The sequence below is a fragment of the Emys orbicularis genome, chromosome 2 (genome assembly GCF_028017835.1).
Source record: "Emys orbicularis isolate rEmyOrb1 chromosome 2, rEmyOrb1.hap1, whole genome shotgun sequence".
Classification (NCBI taxonomy): Eukaryota; Metazoa; Chordata; order Testudines; family Emydidae; genus Emys; species Emys orbicularis.
In genome coordinates, this window is record NC_088684.1 from 7,912,035 (window position 1) to 7,936,995 (window position 24,961).

Here is a 24,961-nt window from a genome sequence, read left to right on the forward strand (position 1 = left end):
GCATTGCTGGCACATGATGGCATATATCACATTAGTAGATGTGCAGGTGAATGATCCCCTGATGGTGTGGCTCATGTGGTTGGATCCTATGATGGTATCGCTAGAGTAGATATGGGGACAGAGTTGGCAACGGGGTTTGTTACAGGGAGTGGTTCCTGGGTTAGTGTTTCTGTGGTGTGGAATATAGTTGCTGGTGGTGAGTATTTGCATCAGGTTGGGGGGCTGTCTGTAAGCAAGGTCTGGCCTGCCTCCCAAGGTCTGTGAGAGTGAGAGATCGTTTTCCAGGATAGGTTGTAGATCGTTGATGGTGCGGTGGAGAGGTTTTAGCTGGGGGCTGTACGTGATGGCCAGTGGTGTTCTGTTATTTTCCTTGTTGGGCCTGTCCTGTAGTAGGTGACTTCTGGGTACCCCTCTCGCTCTGTCGATCTGTTTCCTCACTTCCCCAGGTGGTTATTGTAGTTTTAAGAATGCTTGATAAAGATCTTGTAGGTGGTTGTCTCTGTCTGAGGGATTGGAGCAAATGTGGTTGTACCTTAGGGCTTGGCTGTAGACAATGGATCGTGTGATGTGTCCTGGATGGAAGCTGGAGGCATGTAGGTAAGTGTAGCGGTCAGTAGGTTTCCGGTATAGGGTGGTGTTCATGTGACCATCACTTATTTGCACTGTAGTATCCAGGAAGTGGATTTCTTGTGTGGACTGGTCCAGGTTGAGGTTGATGGTGGGGTGGAAATTGTTGAAATCCAGGTGGAATTCTTCAAGGGCCTCCTTCCCGTGGGTCCACATGATGAAGATGTCATCAATGTAGCGCAAGGAGAGGAGGGACGCTAGGGGACGAGAGCTGAGGAAGCGTTGTTCTAAGTCAGCCATAACAATTTTGGCATACTGTGGGGCCATGTGGGTACCCATAGCAGTGCCGCTGACTTGAAGGTATAAGTTATCCCCAAATCTGAAATGGTTGTGGGTGAGGACAAAGTCACAAACCTCAGCCACCAGGTGTGCTGTGGCCTCATCAGGGATACTGTTCCTGACAGCTTGTAGTCCATCCTCGTGTGGAATATTGGTGTAAAGAGCTTCTACATCCATGGTGGTCAGGATGGTGTTTTCAGGAAGATCACCAATGCATTGTAGTTTCCTCAGGAAGTCGGTGGTGTCTCGAAGAAAGCTAGGAGTGCTGGTAGCGTAGGGTCTGAAGGAGAGAGTCCAAATAGCCAGATAATCCTGCTGTAAGAGTGCCAATGCCTGAGATGATGGGGCATCCAGGATTTCCAGGTTTATGGATCTTGGGTATCAGATAGAATACCCCTGGTCGGGGCTCTAGGGGTGTGTCTGTGTAGATTTGTTCCTGTGCTGTAGCAGGGAGTTTCTTGAGCAGATGGTGTAGTTTCTTTTAGTACTCCTCAGTGGGATCGGAGGATAGTAGCCTATAGAATGTGGTGTTGGAGAGTCCTGTTCATAATCTGACCCGTTCATGATGACTACAGCACCTCCTTTGTCAGCCCCTTTGATTATAATGTCAGAGTTGTTTCTGAGGCTGTGGATGGCATTGCGTTCTGTACGGCTGAGGTTATGGGGCAAGTGAAGGGGGGCAAAGCTGAAGCCCAAGAGCATGTAACTTTAGTCCTGGGTGGTGAGGCTTTGGCTTCAGCCCTGAGTGGTGGGCCTTGGGCTTGGGGCCCAGGGCCAAAACCAGTCGTGGTGATTCCATTAAACTGGGGTCGTGACCCACTTTGGGGTCCCAACCCACAGTTTGAGAACCCCTGGATTAGAGCATTTGATATCTTAATTAATACAGCACCTGTAAAACTACAGCCTATAACACAGAAGCAATAAGATTATCTGACCCATCCAGTCCAGCCCAGCAACACAATTTCTTAGACTTAAAATGTTTTCCTACCCAGTAAACAAAGCCAGTCTGAAGTTATAAGGAAAGATTAGTGTGAGCAAAATCCCACATTTTTGGATAAATGGGAGTGGTTGCAAGTGTAAATAGATAGGCCTACAAAATTTGAGAGCATGTTTTTGGAGCCTCATTAAAAGTTAATCCTTATGTTTTTCCCCTCTCATTACTAAATGCTCATTTGCAATTCCATATGCTAATCAGCATCCACAGTTTTGCTCATCTCCTGTGCTTTGTTCTAATTCTGTCTTTGTTTGCTCTCCTTTTCATGAGCCCGTCTCAGCCTGGGTAGTGGAATTTCATCATTATTAACTTTAAATGACAATCCAGCAGCCGAGTGGATGGTGTCTCAAGGGGATCGGTAGCTGCGTCCCCAGCAGTGCTCAGCAAAGAGAACAGAGAAATAGGGAAGCTCCTAAGAGGCTGCATTGTAGATCTGAACTGGGGGAGCGGAGCCCAGAGTGGCGATTGGGAAGCAGGGGAGCTCCTGTAATGCTGCAGGACAGATTCGATCTGGAAGAGAGCACAGAGACAGACTGGAAAGTATGGTGTGATGAACTATTTAAGTATATGTGATCATGTTCCCTGAGGGTGGCTGACCTACAGTGTGGATAAAGGCCTTTCTACTGCTGACAGCTGGGTGAGATAATTGTTTAACTCACACAAGGGCTCTCTCAGTGCTACTGCATGTGACAACCACCTGCTATCTGGCGACTCTTATGTCTGCTGTAGATTGGCACTGTCCCTCTGAAGATGAGCTTTGACTAGCCAGGTGGAAGGAATTTGGCAGTGTACTGGTCCAGGGTGTGTAATCATAGTGGCTTCTAGTAGCTGACTCACACAGAGGATAAGCATCCTACTGTTGTCAGATGCTACCGGTGTGGTGCTCTGCTTTCTCCTTTGTTGATATCACTCGGCTGCGTGCGTGTGTTCCCTCTGTGTGCTGCCCCAGCTCTGCGCAGATAGCTGACCCAGCAGACCCGAAGAGAACCCCCAATAACCACAGAGTCTAGTAAGATGCAAAGTCACGTCGAGTACGTTTATTGCGACCTCGGACACAATTGCAGTTCCCCGTAGATTACTTAGTCTACCGGGCATACTACTAATAGATGCCTCTTGGCAATGGACCCGGCTCAGTCAGTGGCGGGACTTTCCACTGCCCCCTCAGCCGGACAAAGACACCACCCCAGGGATACATTCTTATACACCGGTACAAACAAGTTACACATCACTCCTGACGTATTGAGGTGCAACCCCTCTACGCAGCAAGGTACAACCCTTCTACATAGTAAGGTGCCGCCTCTCACCTTGTACATGTTGGTTCGATCAAAACAACTCTATCCATCATTTTACCCTTTTGCCCCTGTCATTGGGATGGGTTGGCCTGTTCCATGTTATCTGTGGAATGTTCCAGTATAGTATGTCTTGGTACCATGTTTATACTTTAACTCTGCTAGGTGAATATATATTTATGCAACATCAGCCCTTTCCTTGCCAGCTTCTGTGAGCAGGGCCTGCCTCTGGCTCACAGCTTAACTTTGCTTTATGTTCGCAAAGTCTTGACCATTACTTTAGTTCAGGCCTCAGGCCTCATACCAGGCCTCTGATACCAAGGTTTATATCTCAGGGCCTCCTCTTACTACACCTACCACTACTGATAGCTGAGGGAGACTTTCCTTTAGTTTTGAACCTGGGTCCTGTCCTCAGGAGTTTCTGCTTTACATAATGGCCATGCTGTCTGCAGCACACAGACTTGTTACAAGCAGTGCGGGAGCACAGATTGGAGCTGGGAAGCAGAGCATAGAGGAGAGATGGGAAAACAAGGGAACTGCTGTAACGCTATAGCACATGTATGAGTTTAGGAGGGGAGGAAAGAAGCCGAATTAACCATAGAATTAACAGTTGCTTTATTCTTTTTATTGCTGCATATTTGTTATTCTTGTTTAAGTGAAGCAGAAAGGAATAAAAAAATATATCTCCCCCTTCACTCAGGAAAATCACCAGTACTCAGCTCCTGCTGGGCAGATTGCCAGCACTCAGCTCTTTCTCACTTTAAGCACTGGTTCTTAATAATGGAAAAATACGAACCAATGAAAGCAAAATATAGGATAATATATTGTGTGTCTTTTGAATGCACCAACAGAAAATATTGAAAACCATATAGTTTGTCAGCTTGGATAATACATGGGAAATATTTAATTTAACTCTTCAGTCCAGCTCCGATCTCTCCAGGCATGTGCCCTGTGCATTCTGTCTTCACGTTTCTGGGCTGTCCTCCATGACAGTGCATGCCTCTTGCCTCTTGAATGTAGTTTACCAGGTTAACCTCAGGCCAGAATGTCCATTGCTGGGAAGTAAAAGAATGGCAGTTTTGGAGGGCATTAGAGTCTGAGAATATATTTACATTGCAATTGGAGATGTGATTGCAGCACATGTAGACATACCCAAGATAGCTAGCTCTAGCAACAACAGCAATGAAGACCCAGGAGCATAGGTGGCAGTACACGATGTACAGCCCCAGCCGGGTCCGTGTGTTTGTACCCTAGTGGCTAGCCCATGCTGCCACTGCTCGCTGCTATTGTTATTGGAGCTAGCTCGATCAAAGTTAGCTCGGATGGGTCTACACGTGCTGCAGTCACATCTCTGAGTGCAGTGTTGACATACCCTGGATGGCTTAAGGGATTGGTATGGGATGCACAGTTTTCCCCTTCAGGAGCTGAATTTGACCCAGGTATACTAGGTGATCTGTTTGACATGAACTGGTGGTCTCAGTTCACATCTTGGGCCCTGATCCTGGTACTGGCTCCATGCCCTGGCTCCTATGCCTGTGCGGATCCCTACTAAAGTCATGAGGGCAGAGGTGGAGCTAGTAGCAAGATTATAGTTTTAGTGGATGGGGGTTAGTTTTTCAAAGGTGTCCTACTTGCACGGGCTTTCAGTGGAAGGTTGGCACCTACTTGTGTCTTTGAAAATCTCTCCCAAGCCATCGAAACTCATCATCATCGCTAGCACGACCCGGCATTCTTGTTGGCCGCCGTGATGACAAGGCTAGGGTTGGAAACATCCCTAAAGACTGAAATAGCCTCTTCACCTTAATCTGGTGCCTTCAGGCCTGGGCTGAGGCCCAGTAGTGGGGCAGTTTCGAGATGATTGCACTGCTGCTGCCTATACTGCACCCACTGTGAGGCAAAATAAAGGATGTGAGTATCCAGCATTGCTATTCTGGTACTTGAACTAGCATTAAATAGATAATTCTGTCTTTACCCCAACTACCTCCCACTCCCTCGGGAACACCTTGTGACATACAGCCACCCATGACATTTCCAAGGGGTAGTGCCCTTTAAGCAGTTCAGGAGCCCCCTTATTCCCCAGCACCTGCAGAACTAGGAATTTGGGGGCACCTGGCCTCAACCTAGTAGCACCAGAGACAGTGCTTTTACGGCTTCAAGAGTATTGAGGAAAACAATTCTGGGCACTGTAAGCTGTTTTGTGAAGCTGGGAGACTGACAGGGGAGGTTTAGGAAGGGGAAGTGAAAAGGGGATTAATGGGCAGGCTGCAAGGGTAACTTCCCAGCCACACCCTGAAGGACATCAGTATGTAGGGTTTGTGCCCTGCCCCTTGGGACTGAGCACGACCAGATGCAGCCCAAGATCAGGGCTCAGATGTCCAAGTCTAGGGACCTGACCCTGTGACCATCGAAATAGGTGGCAAAGCTCCCATTGGTTTCAGTGAGGGAAGGCATCGACTCGGGAAAGGCTGAGGTACAGAAGTGGTTCAATAATATGTGAAGCAGAAGGCTAGGGAGAAGAGGTATGTGATTTCGCTACCAATTCTGATCATGTATTGAAAATAGTCTGCAGGGGAGACATCTGGAGTCGTTTGAAAAGCGTCAAGAGGATTTTTATGACAAATATTTATTTATACAATTCCTGATAATAACATATTGAAGTTGACACATCAAGCTAGAGAATTACACTCACAGGGAGGAAAAATACATCTTGGTAGAGAAATGCTGGTAAGCACAAAAATACACTGTAAAACTTCGGGATGAAAAAACTCATTGGTGCAATGAGTCCAATACCTGGGGACTGATCCAAATCCCATTCAAGTCTCCCATTGATATCACTGGGCTTTGGCTCAGGCCCCTGGACTCCAATCTCCCATCCTCTCCGCTTTCTAAATAAGTCTAAGAGGTGTCTAAAGGCTTGACCACATGGTGAGGTAGTGCAGAAGAAGCCAGCGGGTGAATCTACAGCGTACCAGCTTGCTGTGCACTAACTCACTATGTGTTCACGATTACTGCACTGCCAAGTCCTGGAATGCTTTACCATGACCTCTGAATTTGGCCCTTAGTATTTATCGTCTTTAAATTCCTTTATTAATCCTCGCACGACAGTCCTGTGGGGTAGGTAAGTAGTATCCAGCCTTAATGGAAGGAATGGGAGCAGTGAAGTTAAGTGACTCACCAAATGCCACAAGGGAGGCAATGTCATAATTCTGACATTAGAAGAGAGGAGTTTGAATCAGAGGTGACGTGTAAGGGAGTGTGGGGTAGGTGGGTGTGAGTCTGTGGGAATCTAAGAGAATCAAAGTTGGTGTAAATTACATCAGCTTAGACACCCTGGATTAGGCCCGGCATCAGTCAGTTTTAGATTCCAGTGACCTCGGTACTTGCTTGATTAACTATATTCAAAGAGTTCCCCATGGATCCACCAGGTGAAACCTATGCAGGAGCACTAGGGTCACTTATAGTAGCAGCAGTTCCTCCGTAACTAGTGTTCAAATACAGATCACATGCAGGCTGGCCCTCAAGCCGTGCTATCTTCTCTACATCGTTCCATCAATGTCCATCAGCCTTGATGGGTCAGGACCATGTCTGGGACTAAGAGGGGAATGTAGTCCCTAGCCTCTCTGCAGAGAATGCCAACAATGTTTCCAAACTGGGATGGTGGCTTTACTTATCTGGGCATCTGCCTGCTAGGAACTGAATCGAGGCCACCAACTTATTTCATAAAGGCAACTGAATGGCTGCCACTAACTTTTATTCTGCAGTATATGTGGGGTTATTTTTATTTCCTTTGGCTATTTCTCTGCTGTGTGACTGCTGACAAATATCTTTATAACAAGTGCTGCTAAATTTTCACTTGTTCACCTCCTTGGAATGGGGAAGATAAAGAAATCCCATGAATAGTGACAGTTTTGAAGCCTATTGTTAGTGACTTGTTCATCATATCAGTGCCAACATGATAGCTACTCTGCCAAGATGGCTTAACTTTCTCCTTTATTACCCCGTACCTTTATTCTTTTTATTCCTGATACAACTGAAATAGATGATGAGGTCTGAGAATACTGAGCATTGCGGTGTGCCCTCTGACAGGAAAAGGAAGGGAGGGGATGTCTGCTGGTTTGCAGTTGTCCTACTGAGATAGCTTAGATCAGGTCTGTTTCTCACATTCTGTGAGATGATCCCTGGAGGGGACTGGTAGTGCCACATCATGAAGGCTGAGGAACGGAATATTGATGTGTAAAAATATACCATAAACATTGGTGTGCATAGAACATGAGCAAATATGATAAAACTGGGGGAGGCACTCACGGAAGGGACGTCACTTTAAAGACTGATCATAGAATCATCGGGTTAGAAGGGACTACAAAAGTCATCTAGATGCAGGATTTGTTGTGTCTAAACCATCCAAGACAGATGGTTGTCCAGCCAACTTTTAAAACCCTCCAGTGAAGGACTTTCCCCAATCTCCCTAGGCATCTGTTTGTATGTATTCTGAAAACTGACTTTGTAAAAGCGGCATCATGGGGTTCCACATTTCTTGTCTTTTAATGATACTTGATCTGAAAATTGAGCAGAGTTTTTCCCTGACCCAGCCGAGGTGTATTACTGGTCTCGTACAAAGAACAGGAGTACTTGCAGTTGATCCTAATCTAGACCTTAGAATGAGATCTTAGTTATACTGAGGCATTAGTTCAGTACTGCCTCAGAGGTAAGAGTACCACTTGTTGAATCAACTATACTGCTTCCTATTCCACCTGGGCTTTTGCTGACTGCTGAGAATATATATTAGTGGTATTAACTCCTTGCATGCTGCACAGAAGATGCATTCAGGGGCTGAGTCAATGTTAAGACGGACAGAGAGTGAGTCTATACATGGTCCATCCCTAGAACCGTGTGTGTGTCCCTTTCTGGGCCATACTGTATGTCAGATGACCACAGGAGACTGGAAGACTTAAATTGTTCAACCTCTGAACAATGCTATATGGAAATTTTAAATAATTACAATAATTGAAATAGGGGCTAAAGGTCCTATTGTCCCCTAAACTGACTATATGCAGCTTCCTGTCATTCTTCCATTGGGGGCTGTCCTCTTCCTCTAACACCATGAGGTACAGGACCCAAAGTGATCTCCTGAGATCCAGGGAGTCCAGGGCTATTTGTGCAGCATCCATATGACTCTGCACTGGCTCCTACCTGCCTCCATCCCTGTCCAGACATGCAACAAAACATCTCCTGTGAGTTATGCTGCCAAAGGCCTTCCCCGTAACCTAAGGGAGGTGCCATAGCACACCCAGGGAAAGGGATTATTAATACCAACATGGCCAATATGAGCTCACCTGGAAAAATCCCATGGGCTTCAGGTGTGGCAACAATGCCACGAGAGAAGCTGTGCCATGAGCCCACTCCCTTCATCTCTGCTCTGCCCTTCTACAGCGCTAGGGGAAGACTGGGGTCAGAGAAGCACCGGGGATGATAGGCACAACATTAAAAATACATTGAATTCACAGAGCACCTTATGTAGAAGTCAGAATAAAGCTGCCATTGACACTAGAGGCATGTATGCAGTTAAATTAAAATAAATTAAATTAATGGAGATATCCCATCTCCTAGAACTGGAAGGGACCTTGAAAGGTCATTGAGTCCAGCCCCCTGCCTTCACTAGCAGGACCAAGTACTGATTTTGCCCCAGATCCCTAAGTGGCCCCCTCAAGGATTGAACTCACAACCCTGGGTTTAGCAGGCCAATGCTCAAACCACTGAGCTATCCCTCCCCCCTAGTTCTTGTGAATAAATAGGTTTTTAATGCAGCCTTGAGAAAACGAATTGGCCTGTTATGTCTCACCTCCAGTGGCAACTAATTCCGTCAAAATGAAGCATAAGAATCCCCAAAGGCACATCCTATCGTATTGTATCTAACACATGGGAGGAGTAATGAGCCTTTAGCTGTAGGCTGCAAAGCGTGCTCAGCTTCATAAAGGAAGAACAAATTGACTAGATAGTTAGGTCCAACCCAGTTGCTTTTGAAAAATAAACCCAATCTAAGCAAATAGGAAGTATTTATTTTTCAGCTTGCGAGGGCCCATTCCTAAAGTGCATGGGAATGTGTGAAACATAAAAAAGGAACCTCATGACATTCTCACAACACGAGAGTCTGCCAACCCCACAGAGACCATCACCACCAACGAGGCCTGGGTATAGTGGGCTGTGTCCGGAAGGACGTCTTGCATCTGACTTTAAAATCAATCCATTGCCAGTTTAGCAGCCAGCCGAGTGAATAACATATTATATACAAAAAACTACATTAAAAGAACATTAAGTTTGCAAAGCCAAGCGCTCAAAGATCAGGCACTGCCAGTATTAAGGTTGCCTGAGACACCAGTATGACTCCCTCCCCCTCACCAGTGTTTCTCAACAAAATGTTATAAGAATTTTTTAACAAGGGGGAAACAATGTGTTTTTCCCTAACCTCATTCCAAGAAATGGCTGAATTGTTTTTGCTGACATTTTCCAGAAACATTCAGCCACAGGAAGATACCTGGCTTGGAAAATTTCAGCCTGAATGGTGTTACCACATTTGCCCATTACTTTGGGGTATGCTCATTTATTCGGGTTACTCTTCTGGGGAAGGGGATTCTGTAATTCTATCAATGTACTGCTGGTGTCACTTGTGTTTTCATATGAAGCTCTACTTCTCCCTTCTGCAAGTCCCCTCCCAATGGAGCTATCCTGCAGGACCTAGGTTCCCTAGGGCTGGGTTTCTTCAGCCCCAAAACCGGATGAACACCCACACCCACACATACATTAACAGAGCAAGTGTGAGCGGACCGGGTCAATCAGCACTGTCAAGCTGACCCCTTATATGTCTCTGGACTCACTGGGCTGGATGAAGCAGCACTTTCAAGCTGCCTCTCCTTATATGCCCCTGGGCTCCATGGACTGGGTCAAGCAGCACTTTCAAGCTGTTACCCTTCTGCGTCCCAGATTCAGCACGTCCCTATCCCCATTCTCACATCACAATTGGACTGGCAGTAACCTACTTGATGAGCAAACCCCACAGTATTTTGGGCGCTGCAGGGATCTTTAGCTTAGGTAAAAGAAGCGTTGCTGTAGAGTGAATGGGGGAAGCTAAAAACACAGAAGAGTGAAGTTCAGCAAGAGTGAGAGAAGCAACCAACTTAACCATAAAAGTTATTTATTGAATAATAGTGATAACTACACAAGGAGGGCTAAACCAACATAACATACATTATTAAAGGTTAATACCTAAGGTAGAAAGGAAAACAGAGAGAGAGAAAGAGGGGGAATCTCACCCACTCCATGAGGCTTGAACTGGTCGGGGTTCCCAGGTGATGGTGGTAGCGGAGGGTCCTGAGTGCTGGAGACAGGCAGAGCCCCAGCATGATCAGTCAGGAGAAGATGGAGTTCCAGTGGAACTGATGCCTAGTTTGGATCTATGGGCTGGTCTACACTAAGGGGGGGAGGGATCAATCTAAGATACGCAACTTCAGCTACGCGAATAGTGTAGCTGAAGTCGAAGTATCTAAGATCGAATTACCTGGGGTCCACACGGCGCGGGATCGACGGCTGCGGCTCCCCCGTCGACTGCGCTACCGCCGCTCACTCTGGTGGAGTTCCGGAGTCGACGGTGAGCGCGTTCGGGGATCGATATATCGCGTCTTAACGAGATGCGATATATCGATCCCGGATAAATCGATTGCTACCCGCCGATACGGCGGGTAGTGAAGACGTACCCTAAGCATCAGAACCCTGACTAGAGGGTGAGTAGGGATTTTTGTAGAGAAAATACAATTGTTCAAGGGAGAACACTAGATTTGTTTATAGGTAAGCTGATGACTCAAGGGTTTTCTTTAGGCTAGACAATAGGAGCTGATCACTCTTGGCTATGGGTTGTGTTTTCTTCCAGGGAGCTCACAATGCAACTAGGCTGCTTCAGTATTTGGATATCAATTAAGGATCCATTACTAGAATTGGTCTGATAATTGCTGAGCTGGGTGTGTGCAGACATAGGTTCATTAGCATATGGAGCAGAGATTCCCATGATGCAGTGCTTCCCTGCTTTTTCTGGTCCCAGAATTCAGTGTGGTTCTCTGTTCTCCATTCTGTATGTAAATTGAGATGTCTTCCTGTCCCATCTTTCATGCAGATGAGGCTAGGGGAGTTTGTCTCTGCTTTCCATTCTGTATGCTAATGGAGATGTCTTAATCTTGTCACCCTTGTCAGGAGGGGTGTAGGTGTGTCTCCCAACGCCCTTCACTGCTCTCTGCAAGTTTTTTCCTCTGATGGGTTTTGGTTTAAGCAGAGGCTGGGGCAGGGGGTGTCTTTCATGAATCAGGCTGGATACTGCACCCTGGTTCCCCAAGAACACAGAGGTGTCTGGTATCAATGGCAAAGTTACAAGCAACTGAAAACAGGGTTCTTACAATGAAAAGTGTCAGGTAACCTTAACTAAAGGGGTTGCTACCTGCATCACCCATAATTCCGACTGTTTAGTTTGGTAAACTGGGCCTGATCCTCAGCTGATGTAAACTGGCACCCTTTGGTTGATATATGTCAGGGGTGGCTCTGGTTCTATCTATTTTGTGCCCATTAGAGGAGAGGTTCCCAACTACTTGTTGTGATGCTTTCTCGGGGCCCCTGGAATTGTAAGTCACCCTTCTGCCTTAGCAAAAGAGGAATTTGTTGGTGCTAAACTGCATGACAGCTCTCTGCCACTCCAGTCTGTTAGCCAGCCAAACAAACTCCTTAGGACTCTGTCTGTCCTAACGGGTCCTTGCACGTTAACCTTGGGTGTACTTCAGTTCCCGAACTTTCCAGAAGCATCTCCCTGCAGCATCCAGCCCCTGTCACTGGATGCCCACAGAAATACCAAGTCCTCTGTCTCCAGAGAGACAGAAAACACGCCAGCCTATTGGCTCAGCTGAGGATGCTCACCTCACTTTAATATCACAGCACTGAGATGAATTTATAATAAAACAAGAGTAAACTTATTAATAAAGAACAGAGATTTGAGTGACACTAAACAGAGGTAAAAGAAACAGAAAATGGTTACAAATAAAAAAAATATAATTATGCTTTCTAGTGACAAAAACTTAACTCGGCAGGTTACAATCCTTTTCTAAGGCAGTTTTCTCACCTACGACCACGTCTAAATTAGCTGTTACCACTCAAAAAAGAGATCTTGGAGTCATTGTGGATAGTCCTCTGAAAACATCCACTCAATGTGCAGCGGCAGTCAAAAAAGCTAACCGAATGTTAGGAACCATTAGGAAAGGGATAGATAATAGGATAGCATATATCATAATGCCACTATATAAATCCATGCAGTGCTCACACCTTGAATACTGTGTGCAGTTCTGGTCACCCCATCTCAAAAAAGATGTATTAGAAGAAGAAAAGGTACAGAAAAGGGCAACAATAATGATTAAGGGTATGGAACAGCTTCCATAAGAGGAGAGATTAAAAAAACATGGATTATTCAGCTTGGAAAAGAGACAGCTAAGGGGGGATATGATAGAGGTCTATAACATCCTGACTGGTGTGGAGAAAGTGAATGAGGAAGTATTAATTACTGTCACATAACGTAAGAACCTGGGGTCACCCAATGAAATAAATAGGCAGCAGGTTTAAAACAAACAGAAGGACATACTTCTTCACACAATGCACAGTCAACCTGTGGAACTCATTGCCAGGGGATGTTGTGTAGTCCAATACTATAACTGAATTTAAGAAAAGGTCCATCAGTGGCTGTTAGCCAAGATGGTCAGGGATGCAACCCCCATGCTCTGGGTATCCCTAAGCCTCTAACAGCCTGATGCTGGATAACAGGAGATGGATCACTTGATGATTGCCCTGTTCTGTTGATTTCCTCTGAAGCATCTGGCACTGGCCACTATCAGAAGACAGGATATTGGGCTAGATGTACCATTGGTCTGATCCAGAATGGACATTCTTATGTTCAGACTGCAGTGTGTCCTCCATTGTGCTAAGCCAGATAAACAGGCGACTCAGCATTTCTTTGTCTAGGACAATGCGTTTATCACCTCTGCTGCTAAAACATATTTTAGGAACTTCTTTCCAGCACACATACCTAACTCTTTACGCACCATCCCATACATACATTACACAATGATATTAATGACTGGTGTGTCACCAGCTTTCATTTGATGTGTCACCCAACACTGTTTGCAGGTAAATACTCTGACAGCAGTGTGTGAGATTTAGTGAATGTGTCAGATCTGACAGGAGTTACGGTTCAGTGGGCCCTCTGCCACTTAGGGTCACACTGGTACAAGCATTTAACTCTGCTACTTGTCCATTGAGACTCACCGCAGGCTGCCTTCCTACCCCATTGCTGAGTGTGGTGCCCAATCTCTGTGCTAGATCCTGGTACCTGCCTAAGCTTCATGTGTGCACACTTAAGGCTATGTCTGTATTGTACACCACTGGCAGTGGCATATAGGGTATGAGTAGCTACATGCTGCTGTGAAAAGCAAGCTGTGTCTACACTGCCATGTTTAGCTACATGTGTCAATGGAAGTGTGAGGCCGTGTCGAAAGTCTCTGGTAGTCCAGCACTGCCAGAGCCTCTCTCTGCGGTAAGGAAAGGCTGTGGCAGGAAGGAGGCAATGGGTAAAGGCTCCTGTTCTGGGTAGCTGCAGGGCCTTTCCCTGCTGTCTCCGCCCTGTCAGAGCCTTTCCGGCTACTGGAATCTTTCCCTGGCAGCGGGGAGGCAGTGGGAATCTATTCTGCTAAAAATAGCAGTGTAGATGTGGGAGGCGGGGCTTGTGCAAGTAGAGAGCCATGTAGGGTACATGTCCACCCATTACTCACCTAAGCAGTGCGTCACTGTCCACGCTCCTATTTCTACCCATGTTCGGGGGGTGTGCAGTGTATGTACTTTACACGCCACCGTAAGGAGTGTGCAATATACATGTACCTAAGTATAATACATTGTTCTAAATCATAGTCTCCTGTGATCTGACTCAGTATTATTATGGTTGCAGAACATCCCAAACTCTTTAGATCAAAAGGCTTCCCTACTCACCAAAATAAACTTTTCCCCTTCAGTTGATTCAAACCCCCATGCAGTTCCCTGCCTTACATCAAGCAGGACCTTAGAAATAGAAAGATTTTCTAACAGTCCATGACGCCCCCCCCCCCAACTCCCGCCCGCCCCAGGGGACCAAATCCAGATTCTGCTGGAGTTAGAGAGGAAGAAGGAGTGAATTCCTGATACAGTGAATCCTGGACCAAGGATTCCCTGCCACTGACCCCTTTCCATTGGAACCAAGGGACTCCTATGGTATCTCAAATGACTCAGCAGATTGCACTGCAATGGATTCAATTGTGGTCTCTCAGTTAGCCAGGACCAAACCATTTAGGGTTCTGTAGGTCAAAACCAACACCTCACACTGGGAAATCAGTTGGCAGACAGTGCAAATCATGGAATACAGATATAATGCATTCCCTGCAAGAAACACCACATAATATGCATGCAGCTGTATTTTGCACTTGTACTTTTCAAGTGGCTGGACTGTGTAGCTATTCAATCAAAAGTTAACAAGGTGTGGATAACCTTTATAAGTTTTACAGTGGAACTGCTGATTAAGAACCTATTAATAACGTGATCTGGGCAGACCAATAGACAAAGAATTGCCATCATCTAGAGTTATGTGAAGACACACATATGCGTTAGTCAAGGTTCTAACATAGCTAGGAGTGAGTGGCGATTCTGGCAAGCTTGTTAAAATGTAAGCTGTTAAAACTAAGATTCTCTAGCACTGCTGATACTCTGAAACATTATAAGATCAGGAAAAAAATGCATCATCAGCAAAATGGAGAGAAATAGGAGAAAAATGCAATTGGTACCTGCTGAGATTTTGACAAAACCAATTCACTCTTCCCACTGCCAAGAGATAACCAATGATTGTACATCCAAGATAAACTGCATGACAATGGAGATAAAGCCCTTGGCATTAGGAAATCAGGCTTAAAATAAATGTGTACAACAGCAGCATAAAGATTGGCACCCTCTGCACAGCACCTAGTTATACAGGACATGAGTACAAAACCAATCACAGAGGACCATCTCACTGTAGTCAACAGCTATAGTCACTGAATTTCAAGCTTTGTATTCTCAGATTCTTGGGCTCAATCCTAATTCCATCGTTTGCTTCTTGTATAGCCTTGGGTGAGCCATTTATACTTCTCTGTGCCTTTATTAACTAATTTTAAATGCCTATAATAACTCTTAACCTTCCTTGCAATTAATGAACCTAAACTCAACATACGTAATCAGGCGACAAGTATCAGAGGGGTAGCCGTGTTAGTCTGAATCTGTAAAAAGCAACAGAGGGTCCTGTGGCACCTTTAAGACTAACAGAAGTATTGGAGCATAAGCTTTCGTGGGTGAATGCCCACTTCATCAGACGCAAGTAAGTTACTTGCATCTGATGAAGTGGGCATTCACCCACGAAAGCTTATGCTCCAATACTTCTGTTAGTCTTAAAGGTGCCACAGGACCCTCTGTTCCTATAATCAGGCGAAACTCCCATTTGGCCACATCCTGAGGTCGTGATTCAGTTTTTACTCAGTCTTTACTCAAGCAAAGCTCCCATTAATATCTGCCTATACCTAGAGTGATAAACTGACTATTGTCACTCAGGTGTGGCAAATACTGAGCTTTTAATAATTACATCCATTTGTATAATATATATTTTACAGGTGCGGGATAAAAGCACGCACAAGTGATGTGATTTGTCTGGAGCAACAAAGAAAGCTTTTTTCAATGCATGGGATAGAACCCAAGAATCCCAATTTCCACTCCCCTATTCCAACCACTAGACCACACTCTCACATTTGATTGTTAAACTGTAGCCAACAAAACTGTGTGACCTTCTCTTTAAACAGTTAAGTCTTCCATCAAGAAATTCAAACAAAAATCAGAGCGTATGGCAAAAAGGAACCAAAGCATGATTTCACCATCCTGTGATAATCTAAAGGAATAAATTATAGATAAGAATATCAGCATTTTGGGAAGAAGGCAGAAGATGTGTTTGGAAACTCCAGTCACACTCACCAATGAGATATTAACAATCAGTGCCCAGCAAAGATAAAAAATAATCAGAAATCCCCCCCCCACACACACACACACAAAGTTAAAGAAATATCTTTAGATGAAGCAGTAAATGGCAATAAAAATTGCAGAGATCAGAGCTGTAAGGAGCCCAGTGTCTCAGGTTAGAGCAGAAGACTAGAAGCAAGGATTCGTAGAGTCTTTACCTGTCTCTGCAATTTAACCTCACTGGGCCTCAATTTCCTCATCTGCTTTTCTCCCAGAGTTCCGTCATCTCCATCTAATAGTTAAATTTCTCTTCTCTTGCATCTCACCCAGGATGAAATTCATGCCTGTTCAGAGGACCAGCACAAGATTTACGCAACACTGAAATCTCACTTACGCTCTATTTTTGAGAGCTTAAATGGAATTTAAGTGGTGCCTGGACTTTGTAGTGGACCTGAGCATAGAGGAGAATTTCACCCCAATGTCTACATTTTAGCATCCAGGAGAGCCCTGTAAATTTAAAGTCATTTTTGTTGGTTTAACTTATGCTGTGACACGGACCCAAATAGCTGGAATAACTTATCTGTTCTCTTGAAATTCAAGACAATATTGTCTGTGTTTAAGATACATACCTCTTACCCTTGTGAGTGTAAACCGAACTCAAATTGTGGCTTCTGCTTAACCTTGCTGTTTCCTATTGACCCTGAGTGCCGCGCCATGCAAAGTGCGGTAAGATTGCATGACCTCTCGCTCCCCAGGCCCCTCACGAAAATAAGAGCGGTATCCCAGAAGGCTACATGGTGAATAAATATTTATAATAAATATGCGCATGTCATATTTTCCTACCTTCATAAAATCATAGAACCTGGGGATGGAAGAAGATCTTTTTGGTCACCTTGCTGCCAAAGCATAGTTGTTCCATATAGTATTATGAAGAGATTCTAGTTTTTGCACTAGATAGTACTCTCCAATGATCTGTCCAATTTTGTTTTAAATGTCCTTTTTGATACAATTTCCCTTACTCTTATGTTCTATAGTCTAATAGATTTCAGTGTTAGGAGTTTTACTTGCTTTTCAGGCTAAAACTTCCTTGGCTTAATGTACGTAGGAAACATAGGAGTTGTCATAATGGATCAGACCCAGGTCCATTTAGTCCAATATACAGTCTCCAACAGTACCAGATGCTTCAGAGAAAGGTACAAGAACCCTGCAGTAAGCAGATGTGGCATAATCCCCCCTCATGAAGGTCTCATTGTAACTCCTGATAGCTAGAGATTGGCTTAAACCCTGTAGTATGAGGTTTTATATCCCTTAAAAAAATTGGCTTTGAGTATTATAACTGTGGATATGCTTGTTATCCATATAAATGTTTAATCCATTTTTGACCCCTGATATGTTCTTAGCCTTGCCATCCTATGGCAGTAAGTTCCACAGGATAATTACACATGTGAAAACATATTTCCTCTATCAGATTTGAATTTGCTGCCTTTCAGTTTTATTGAATGTTCTTTTGCGCTTGTGTTTTGAGACAGGGAGAACAGAAGCTTCTGACCTAACTTCTGTAGATCATTAATTACTTTATTTACTTTTTAACGATCGTATCCCCTCTTATTCATCTCATGTCTATAGTAAACAGTCCCAATCTTTTCACTCTTTACTCGCCCCAATCATTTTAATGATCCCATTGGTCCTAGTTCTAAATCTCTGTGTGCCACCTGAAATAACTCACCCCCCTCCTTTGTGAATGCTTCTACTCTTATCATATTTCCACTTTGGCACTATTAAGATAAACTGTAGATATTAATTTCCTTTAATCATTCTTCATAAATCAATCTTTTCATCCTCTGAATTATTCATTGACAATTTTTTGCTAATGGACCTAGACCTAAACACAATATTCTAGTTTTAGCAGAACTGATCTACAGTTCTTCATTAAGGTCTTCAACATGGTACAAAGAGTAATGATAAACTGAACGTTCAAGGTGGCCACACTTCCTTGGACACAACTCTTACTGGGTGAAATTCACCCATCTGCAGAGGACCCGGCACAAGGTTTGTGCACTGCTTACATCCTATTTTGAAGGCTTAGTGATGCATAGACATCTGTTTGGGGGTGAATTTAACACTTAAGGAGCAGAAACAAAGAAGGGGAGTTCGTACATCAGGTATCTAGGTGGTTTAGAGGCAACAATAGCAGCCATTAACAATTATCTTGTTTCTTGCTGTTAAACTATGACTGCATTTTTCCGGTAAGTGACTTGGGAGCACGTCCCTTTCACTGTGAAGGGAACTTGCCTCCTAAATCACTAGGAGCCAGATTTTCAGAGGAATTTAAGCACCTGAAGATGTAGATAGGTGTCTAGTGAGATTTTAGGCGCCTGGCAACTAGCCTGCTTAGGCACTCTTGAAAATCCCACTAGGTGCCTATTTGCATCTTTAGGCGCCTAAATACTTTTTAAAATCTGGCTGTATGTGTTTTTGAACGTTCCACCCTAAATACATAATTTGTCCTGCAAATAGCTTCATTGTTGAGTGAACATAGCACATCCAGAAAACTTTGAGCCTTGGGTCTGAAAAAAAAAAGTTATTAGACAAAGGATATTTTATAGCTTTGTTATTTAATGCAACCCCAGCTGTTCCTAGTGTATTTTTAGCTGGTTTATTTTGCATGGTGACTCATACAAACATAGTGAGGAACAACAAAGAGGACGTCAGGTTCCATTACTGTAGTCAGATGGTGAATGACAAGGGCATCTGGTCAATAGAGCAGTACAGAAAATTGCACTTTGTCTGGCAATTAAGGGAACAAAAAGGAAAGATTTCACTTTCCGATTTCCATTTAACTCCCAAAAATACAACAAGATTCCGCTTAGGCAAGTTATGTAGGCAGCTCCTTGGTAACCGGTTTTGCTTTAGAAACACTTTGTGTAAAGGAGGCAGGGAAGGTGATAAAACATTTATCTAACTTCCAGTCTTTGCTTGATGCTTTGATGACTCAGGGCTTCCCCGAACTAGAAACATGACCCCATGTGTGAGAACTGGTGTCAGCAGTGGGTGCAGCTGAACCACCGCTAAAAAAAGTTTGTTAGTCCTTGCACCTCATATCATTCTTAGCATCAGTTTGGCTACGAGAACTAAAAGGCATTTCACCTGCTGAGTTCTGAATTCAGATTTCTGTGTTTCTCCTGAAAGACCTAAATCAGAGCCTTTCCCAGCCTATGCCCACCCTACCTCTTATCTCTCATTCACTATTGAGATATCGACTCCTGCTTCTGATTGACCCAGGCTTGTTCAATTTTCCAAGAAGCATCTTTGTGCTCTCTCCCATGCTTCCTCTAATGCTTGGGAGGAGCATAGACATCCGCAAAGCCACCTCATTGTCCTCTTTAAAACCCTCCTTTAAAATTCTCCTTTGCCGCAATGCCTACACAGAGCTTGACAATGGTTAGGCCACTGTTGTGCTGAGACCTTGTTTCCTTGTACTCCCCCCGTCTATCTGTGTTTATCTGCTATCTCTTGTGTGATGTTTAGATTGTAAGCTCTTGGAGGCAGGGACCGTCTGTTTTGTTCTCTGTCTGTAGAATGCCTAGGCCAATGGGGTCTTTGACTAGGGACCCTAAGTGCTGTGGTAGCAATACAAACAATATATTCTTCAAACTGCTGGGGGTGCCACTAATGGCTTTAGCTGTCGGAATGGGAACAGAGGCTTCTGAATCCAATGGCTAATTTCTGTGCGGCAGCGGAATATACAACTTGTACAAAAGGGAATTTGGACCAACATCTTGTGAGGTAAATAATGGAAGGACTGGTGCCAAACAGTTTTGTGTTACAGTGCATTTGCCTGCCACATTTAGAACAGGAGTACTTGTGGCACCTTAGAGACTAACAAATTTATTTGAGCATAAGCTTTCGTGGGCTACAGCCCACTTCTTCGGATGCATAGAATGGAACATATATTGAGGAGATATATATACACATACAGAGAGCATGAAAAGGTGGGAGTTGTCTTACCAACTCTGAGAGGCCAATTAAGTAAGAGGAAAAAAAACTTTTGAAGTGATAATCAAGATAGCCCAGTACAGACAGTTTGATAAGAAGTGTGAGAGTACTTACATGGGGAGATAGATTCAATGTTTGTAATGGCTCAGCCATTCCCAGTCTCTATTTAAGCCTAAATTGATTGTATCTAATTTGCATATCAATTCAAGCTCAGCAGTTTCTCGTTGGAGTCTGTTTTTGAAGCTTTTTTGTTGCAAAATTGCCACCCACAGGTCTGTCACTGAATGACCGGACAGGTTAAAGTGTTCTCCTACTGGTTTTTGAATGTTATGATTCCTGATGTCAGATTTGTGTCCATTAATTCTTTTGCATAGAGACTGTCCAGTTTGGCCAATGTACATGGCAGAGGGGCATTGCTGGCACATGATGGCATATATCACATTGGTAGATGTGCAGGTGAACGAGCCCCTGATGGCATGGCTGATGTGATTAGGTCCTATGATGATGTCACATTTAATAAAAAGCAACAGAGAGTCCTGTGGCACCTTTAAGACTAACAGATGTATTGGAGCATAAGCTTTCGTGGGTGAATGCCTCTGTTAGTCTTAAAGGTGCCACAGGACTCTCTGTTGCTTTTTACAGATCCAGACTAACACGGCTACCCCTCTGATACTTGTCACATTTAATACTTCTCCTGTTCTCTCCTTTATTTGGCACTGGCATCTTTTTTGTTTGTTCGTTTGAAAAAAGAATTCATAGATTCACCTTTTAATTCACCTTTACATTAAAAAAAGCCCAACCCAGGGTTAAAATAATGTGTTTCGTTTAAACCCATCCATGCCAGGAAACCCAGGGTTAAGGTGACCCTGTTCTAACTTAATACATCCCTTTGTGCTGGGCCACATAAAGCTTCAAAGATCCTGTGCTTTTGTGAGACCCAGCAAAGCAATAATGACAGCACAGCAGAGTGAGTTTGGAACTGAGTTACTCTGGCTTTGATTTTCCCAATACTTGCTGCACTGGTTAATGCCATTGTTACAACATTTGAAATGACCAATTAATCATTTGTCATAGTTTACATGTAACAATACACTGTGAACTTTGGGAACATAAAAGAACACGCCCCCCCTTCCCATTCCCCCCAAGAATATAATGAAAAACTAAACAATCCCAGACTTTATAGTCACTTAAGAACAAACGGCTCTTGCGTGAGATCATGTCCCCCGTAAACCCCGTCTGGAAGAGGATGTTGGTGTTACACACACCTGCCACTCTTGTGACAATCCTGTCACCCATTGGATTGTGAAACACTCATTTGGCACCTGAACATTGCCTTCAAAATTCGGACAGATCCCCTCTTTCAAGCCTATGGACACAGTATCAGTGCATTCTTTTCTAATCGTGACAGTGCAGCTCCGAGCCATCCCATCTACAAAAGGTGGATGGGAGCACTTTATCTTCCACAAAGAGATGATACTCAGACTGCCTTCCAGCCAAAACAATCAATGATAGGAGATAGTGATACATCCCTTCTGTCCCAATGTGGGTCACGTAAAAGAAAGTAAGTGGCACACACTAAGCATGCAAAGGACACTGAACTGCTCTGGACGCCGGAGTCTGGCTCCAACCACTAGGCCTGACTGCCATGGCTCCGACCCACTAGATCTGGCCACCCCCATCACGGTTTCTGACACAGATCCTCCTTGCCTTACTCCCTGCTGATTTTCAGTGGGCTGCGTGTATGAGTAAGATGAACAGAAATTGGCCCCAAACCTGGTAGCCGTGACTTTTTCCTCCTTGTCTGTCCAATACTCTTGCCTTTTCCTCTGAATACGGAGCAGAGACGCTCCCTGCTGGCAATACTACACTGCAGGTTTAGTGCACACCACTAGGCCCAGAGAAGGCTCATGCGCACATCTTGTAAGGTGGCATTCCAAATTTACGTAACAACACGGGATCTTACTTAAGCCCCTTCCCTACCCTGGCTCTTCCCTCCCAGGAGGTGGATGCGTAGAGGTTTGGTGCCCAGAGGCTTGGAAACTTCTGCTAAAGAGCTACTGCCCAGAGGAAAGTCTGGGTAATTGCACTGGAACATTCAGCTCCATGAGGCCATCTCCAGTGCGTTGCACCAGTGCCCTTGACAGATGTTTCCTCTTCAAAGCTGTCTCTTCTGAGGTCTTTTATTCAAATGCGATCTGAAGGCAATATAGCAAAAGACTTTCAAATGCAAATACTCGAAGGCAAGCAACATATGGCAGCAGTGGCTGAGTGTGTCTGCAAAGGAATATTTTGATTTTCTTTTGCATAGCGTTTCATTAGAGTCAAAGGGTGATGCTGCAGGCAGGGGGGGGGGGGGGGGGGGGATGGACACAGCCTGTGTTGTAATTCCTGCAAGTACTGTTTCGAGAGAGAATTTGCTTAAGGCAAGTTACATATTTATTAATTTTTTTAACAATTGCCGGTTTTTTTGGGGGGGGGGGAATTAAACCGCTCCAATTTAAATAAAGATTCTAAATGACATTTAATCCTCCCACTGGCACCAATTATAAGAAACAAAAGGATAAGGCAAAGGCAAGCGTCTTAATAGAAATCTCTGCCCCCCTCTCAGTGGCATTTGAAAATGTGAAACCAACAAAGCAAATTGATATTGTATTATTTTCAAAAATGGATTAACATGTATAGAAGTGAAAATATCTCCGATAGTTACACTAGCTAAGAGATCAATATTCAAGACTCTCAGTCCTCATGCTTGAAATGATCATCAGCTATGTATCAGGAAGGGATTCCCACGACAAGCTGATCTTTAAGTCTTTTAACCTCTCCTCCTTCAGAGCCCTTCTCCAAAATCCAAAACCCAGTTCTGCCACAAAGCCTGCAGAAAATTAGCCCACATTTAAATAGTTAGGCTGAGGGACATTTAGGGTATGCCTGTATGCAGCAATGTCACTGCAAACTGGATGTCTTTCTAAAAGATACGTTCTAGTTCCACGAGAAGTTATTGGACTTGAAACAAGAATTACTGGAAGAAATTCTCTGGTATGGAGCATATAATAGGATGTGATCATCATAATGTCCCACTGGCCTTAAAATCTATTGAGCTAAAACTTAAAAACAAATAGTAAACCTATATAGGTATCGAAGGTTGTATATATTATTGTGTCCCACTCTGCCTCTCTTTGTATGTTGTTCCATTATATTGTAAACCCTTCAGGGCAGGCAGCATACTTATCTCTATGTCCGTGCAGTTTCCGCAATAGAGAAAAGTGATAGGGGGGGGAGGGGTTGATAGCAGCCTTCAATTACCAGAAGGGGGTTCCAAAGAGGATGGAGCTCGGCTGTTCTCAGTGGTGGCAGATGACGGAACAAGGAGCAATGGTCTCAAGTTGCAGTGGGGGAGGTCTAGGTTGGATATTAGGAAACACTATTTCACTAGGAGGGTGGTGAAGCACTGGAATGGGTTACCTAGGGAGGTTGTGGAATCTCCATCCTTAGAGGTTTTTAAGGCCTGGCTTGACAAAGCCCTGGCTGGGATGATTTAGTTAGGGTTGGTCCTGCTTTGAGCGGGGTGTTGGACTAGATGACCTCCTGAGGTCTCTTCCAACCCTAATCTTCTATGATTCTGTGAATGGAGCCCCAATCCTACTTGTTATAATATAAATTAATTATGATATGATATTGCAGTTTGGTTAATCACTGGGATTTTATGCTTTCCTTTGAACCATTCAGCATTGGCCAATGTGAGACACAGGAATACCAGACAATTAGCCTTGGTGGGAAATACAATCCTTACACAAGCAGTGACCGAGGGGGAGGGTCACAAAAGGCAGGCATGGCAGTTGTGAGATGTTGAAAAATTTATAACATTGGAAAGCAAAGAAAATTTCAGTCCCACATACCCTCATCCTTCAAGGTCATGTATTCTCTGTCAACCTCACAAAGTAAACATGCACATACACACATTAATTATACAGGCTTAACATTGATATATTTTCCCTCTCACTTTTGTAATACATTTAAGTGGGTCATGACAAATTTGACTTTGAATAAGGGGTTGAAAATATGAAGCAAAATCTGCAGTGCCTGAAGTATTGAAAAGTGTAAGAACAAAGCTTGAGTGTCCTACTGTGGTCAGGTATGAATAGTGCCATGGAGGATAAGGTGTTCAAGTGTGAAATCTGCAATCAGTACAGGAAAGGGAATGCAAAAGAACCAAGTAAACTCTAATAGATTCTTCCTCACCTTTAAGCCAAGTGTGGCTCAGGTCTATTAGAATTAAACTGGAAAAATTGCCACTTGTTAGTGGAGTGTACTACTTAATGTTTTTAAAAATTGAGCTATTGCAGAATACACGGAGTGACAATGAAATAACAGGTTAATTGTAATTTGCTTGCCTTGGGATTCCAGATGAGTTATTAAAATAACAAATGATGGGGCGCAGAGTGAATCATGTCAGCAATTCATTTTGATACACTGTCAAGTGGATTATCAGAGAAGTTGGTACAAATAATAAAAACCTTGATTTAAAAAAAAACAACTGGTGGATTCAAGGGTTCTGCAAAATACGACAATACACCTCTCAGTGCTCTATTAGGAGCAACAGTTCAGAGCTATGAGCAGTAGGACATTGGGCCAGTATCTAACAAGTTTCTTGAGCTGCAGAAAATTAACCTTGAAGTGGTTGCAAAAGAATTATATG

The 24,961-nt window shown here is 44.1% G+C and overlaps 1 protein-coding gene across 1 annotated transcript in view; it reads left to right on the forward strand.

The window, feature by feature from the left end:
• TSNARE1 (t-SNARE domain containing 1) overlaps positions 1–24,961 on the forward strand; it is a 706,722-nt gene that overhangs the window by 658,470 nt on the left and 23,291 nt on the right. The gene's annotated exons all lie outside the window — the stretch shown is intronic.